Source organism: Zootoca vivipara, chromosome 7 (assembly GCF_965207765.1).
Source record: "Zootoca vivipara chromosome 7, rZooViv2.hap1.1, whole genome shotgun sequence".
In the NCBI taxonomy this organism is placed as follows: Eukaryota; Metazoa; Chordata; class Lepidosauria; order Squamata; family Lacertidae; genus Zootoca; species Zootoca vivipara.
In genome coordinates, this window is record NC_142590.1 from 54,509,743 (window position 1) to 54,514,793 (window position 5,051).

Sequence of the window (5,051 nt, forward strand, 5' to 3'; positions counted from 1 at the left end):
GTATGTGCAATCTCTCTCTCTCTCTTCCATTTATCATTTTTACAAATCAGTTTCATTTGTTGAGACATTGGGAAAAAGAGGGGAAGAGAGGTAAATGGGGGGGGAGGTTGGGGGATTTTTTTTAAAAAAAGATGGCATTGCTCTTACTTCTTCTTCGTTATTGCTAACTCTTGTCCCACTTTTGATGTAAGGGTATGGGGTACCTTTTCAGGAAGAATCAGGGCTGGGCAGAAGCAGACCTTATAACAATAGGACCTCTAGATGTTTGTGGACTTAAACTCCTATCATCCTGGTCCTTGACCATTCTGGCTGGGACTGATAGGTGTTGGCAACCAACATCTGTTAAGCTGCAGATTCCCCATCTCTGAAGTTTAAAGGCAAATAGCTCTGTGAACCCTAAAGATAGGCCTACTCAAATAGTCCTGAATATGAAACCAATATTCTTCAACTCTTTCGGCACCTTTTGTTCCTTCTAAGGGTTCATGTTGGCGAGTCTTACAATGAGGCATCTTGCACTTTAAAGCCTATAATATACATCTTGTCATCTATTTACTCCATTCTTTTGGGATCGCTACAGGATTGTTCCCATAAGTTTTCTTTGTCATATTGAAACTGGCATATATAGTGAATGTTATTGCTTTAGAATTTCAAATGCAACTTTATGGTACTGGTTGGGTAATCCACCTGACATTGACCTCCCTCAGGCATGTTGTCTGCTAGAAACGCTTCCTGGTCTCTTCTAAGCCCCTTTTGACCAAGATATCCCCTGAGGGCATGCAGTTTAACTGGCCATGGAACCGCTGTAACTTTTTCATCTTCTGTGGCCATTAACAATTTCTGTTTGGGCAGCATAGGTTGACCAACTTAGTTTATTGGGGTGGGGTGGCTTTTTGCGCGAGTTTAGCAAGCATTTTTATGGACGATTCTTAATTTTTCTGCTATTTCAGTGTTTACTCCATTCTTTTGGGATCGCTACAGGATTGTATTTTAATATTTTGTTGGAAGCCGCCCAGAGTGGCTGGGGAAACCCAACCAGATGGGCGGGGTATAAATAATAAATTATTATAATATTATTATTACCTGCCAGCAAGCTGCCTATGGTTGATAATATTTCCCAAATGGGGGAGCTTGAAATAAGAAGAAAGCAGAAACCTATTTTCCTTAAAAGGCCCCTGGCAGTGGGGGTCTGAAGTACCACTGCTGAGTTTTTGTCTATTACAGAGATGCTGTTTATAAATATTGTGTGGGGGTGGGTGAAGGGAGGGGCTTATTTCTCCTTCAGTGGAGGAAGGAGTGTGGGTTGTCACCACCCACTGAAGTCAGACTTCCGAGAGGGCACACCTGGTGGATAGGGCCAGCCCCCTGACTGGTTCAACTTCCTGTCAGCTCCACTGTAGGTTGCTCTTGCCAGCAGCTTTAGGCACGGCTAAAGAGAAAAGGCGGGAATGCCATTTTGGAAGGGATTTTCCTTGGCTATTCTTTTGTTTGTTTTTCCTGTCTCCTCTTTCTGCTCTTGCTCTGCTATTCCTGCTCTCTCCTGGCTCCCCAGATTCACCCCTAGTGTCAAGAAGGGTTGAAACACAGCTAATGGGGAGGAGGAGATCTGTTCTCTACCAACTCATCAAATGAGTAATTGGGAAGCCAGGCCACCTGTGCAGGGGTACCAGGGATCTCCCTGATCACACCTGTTTTTCCAAGTTTTTCTTCATGATAATCAAAACCATTATTAAAATTGTATGCATATATACCTATGAAACCTTTTAAAACCAAAACAGTTTAGAATTACTTGTTTCAAGAAACTTCTAAATACCAAGATCCGAATGATGTACTCCTTAATTTGGGGCTACCACTGAAAATAATAGCCTCAGAGTTCTCAACCTTCCCCTTGTGTTATGATGTTTCTTCAGGAATTTCCACATCCTTGCTCATGATTGAGATAATGTAAAATTTATGTATATTAAGGTAAAACATTTATTAATGTGGGGTGAAGGATTGAGATAACTCAAGTGTGTTTGGTAGCAGCAAAATGTTGAGCATAACATCACGATCTGTTTTAAATCCCGGGCTGGTCCGTCTCCCACCTTCTCTCCCTCTCATCCCCTCCTCTCCTGGCTGAGGAGGGATGTGGTACAGAATGGAAGTGGTTGTCTTTTTTGGGGGGGTGGGCGGGTGTTTCTGCAGGCTTAATCAGGCCTCTGCTTTGTACTTTTCTGTCATTGTTTCAAATTAAAAATTGCTAGTGTGTGAAATGCAATTCTACCCTATTGTTTGATCAGACATGTGATGCTTTGTTCAAATGTTAATATTTATCTCTGATGCAAAGTTGACTTGCAGAGCAGCAATGAGGTTAAATTTCAAGATAAAACGATTAGCATGCTGCAGCACCTTTTCTTCCAGCCAGATCTGCAAATGCTCACTGCAGAATGCGCCTAAAATAGCAATCTCAGCAAACACTGTTACCCCTGAAATACTGTTATCTGTACTAGAAGGCCTGTGACTTTTTAGCTTCTGGAATTTAGTTGTTCCAAATGCATCTCATCTTTAAACAATGCTGAACTTCATTATTGCACTGACTGAAATTACAGTTTGAAATTAAATAAATGGACCTTTTGCTATCCTGGCTAATACTGGTCTTTGTCATTTCGGTGATTTTGAAATGGCTGTCATAACCTGAATTGCATGTTTATGTTTGTAGGTACAAGAGAACTTTTTACGGGTTTTTCTCTGGGGTAACATGCTGTAGACATTTATAAGAACTGATGTGGTGTAGCCATTAGAGTGTTAGACTATGATCAGAAGGACTGATCCAAATCACCATTAATCCATGGTCAAGAGTGGTGGTGAGGGTAAAGGAAGGAGAGGACCACAAGCTTTTTGGAAAGGGGGGGCGGGGAAATGTAATAAGCATCCTGTCCAAGCCCTTTTCGGCTGCTACGAGAATTGAGCATTTGTGGGAATGCAGTTTAACAATAGGGACAAGATAAGCATAGTTTAATTCTAAACTGCCAAACGGAGAGTAGTCAGAAGCATAGCGTATAAACCTCTCTTTTATCCTTATCTTAATAATAGGTGTATGTTTTGAGATAGCAGTAAGAGCCAAAGAAAGGTGTTAGTCTGCGTACACTACTGCTTGACTACTCCTAGCACTGAAGTAGGCTGTAGATAACAAATTAGTTAATTTTTCAACATGACACAGAATTTATTTTTTAAAATAGTTGGGGTTTTTTAAATTACACACTGCATTCCTGTTCTGGTTTGTGTCCTTGGCTGACTGCACAAATATGAATTAAATGCAAACTTAAGATGCACCCAGTGTTTGCATTAGTGTTGTTGAAGGACTTTTGAAAACATTTGTTTTTCCAAGTGGTAGGTCGGAGCAGAGTTAACTAGGTGGGTGGGGAACCCTGTTGTTGAAGTTGGCCAAAAATGCTCCGTAGGTAGTCAAAGCATTTTATTTGTATGTATGTATTCGTATTCCAGAAAAGGAAATGTGCTAATCTTTACTTTTGCTATATTTTTCTTTTAATATAATTCAATGAAAAGTGAAAGTCCTTGCTGCCTGCTAGCTGGCCGATAGACATAATGAGAACATGTAGTGCTCTTAATGCACTATATTGATATAGTGCTCCTTTTCCCTTATGGGGTACCCAAGAGCCCATATAGAGTCCTTTTGTAGGTTCTCTATCGGTAGGAGAAAATAACAAAGACCAACCAAAGAATATTGAGAAGCAAAGCAGCTAGTAAGCCTGATTTTTATTGACTGTTGCAACAGGGTGCTCCCCCATACACAGGAGAGGGGAGGAACCACGAACCATGTGTGCTTGCCCTTATGTAGACATTTTGAAATACCCTGCCCTGGAGCTCAAGACCACCCCTCCATACACCATACCTACATCACAGAAAAGGCGGTCAACAACAGAAATCTGAATGTTTTTCCTGTCTGCCAGGTTATCTGATAATGCCTTATCTGATTGCCTTTTCTGGTAGTCTGGCCATTCCTTTGAGATGGTAATCCTCCCTTCTTGCAGAGAAACATTTGGTCAGTTTGGGAGTTAAAATGGTTTCAGGACTGTCTTCCTGTGCTGCTTCAGACATGTGGTTTATATATTTATGTACGTGTTTGCTTGGTACATTTATGAACATTTATTATATATCATAAGACCTTAAAATTCTTATAACAGTGGCTTGCTAACCTGGATGCTTTCTTCTCTTCTAAAGAAGATGGAAAGTGGAAATGTAATGCAGTTACTACTAGAGGAAAGACCTTGCTCGAGAGGCACGAGGCTTTTAAAAAGAGATATTCTTAGCCTCACAGAAGAACCTTGAGAATTAAAACTCAAATGTTGACCCAAGATTAGAGGAACTCTGGGTTAGGTTTGAAACTTCCTTACTGAAAGTTTCTTCCCTAGACCTGCAACTGTTCTGGGGCCCTTCTGAACGAATATGTGTTAATCTGTGTAACATTTTGAAATGCAAATGCTTGGCGATCCTTGGTTTGAACAGTTGACAGGTGCCACATAATACCCATTCCCCATTTGTATGAACTTGGTTGTTTAGTGCAGGGGTGGGCAACCTAAGGCCCGTGGGCCGGGCCCGCAGATGGTCTGGGAATCAGCGTGTTTTTACATGAGTAGAATGTGTCCTTTTTAAAATGCATCTCTGGATTATTTGTGGGGCATAGGAATTCGTTCAATTCCCCCCCCCCAATATAGTCCGGCCCACCACATGGTCTGAGGGGTGTTGGACCGACCCATGGCTGAAAAAGGTTGCTGACCCCTGGTTTAGTGCAATTTGGAACTCCCTGCCTATTGAGATTAAGCAGGTGCCTTCACTGTACACTTTTCGGGGCCTGATAAAAACAATTGTTCAGACAAGCTTACCTTGATGCTTAGAGAGTTGAGAGGTAGATCTGTTTTAGTATTTTTATTTTTATATATTTTAATGTAAGATTGTGATTTTTTTTCCTGGATTTTACTGTTTTATGTTTTAGTAAACCACTTTGAGGTTGTTGGGTTTTTTTTACAATCAAGCAGGGTATAAATTTTTATGAA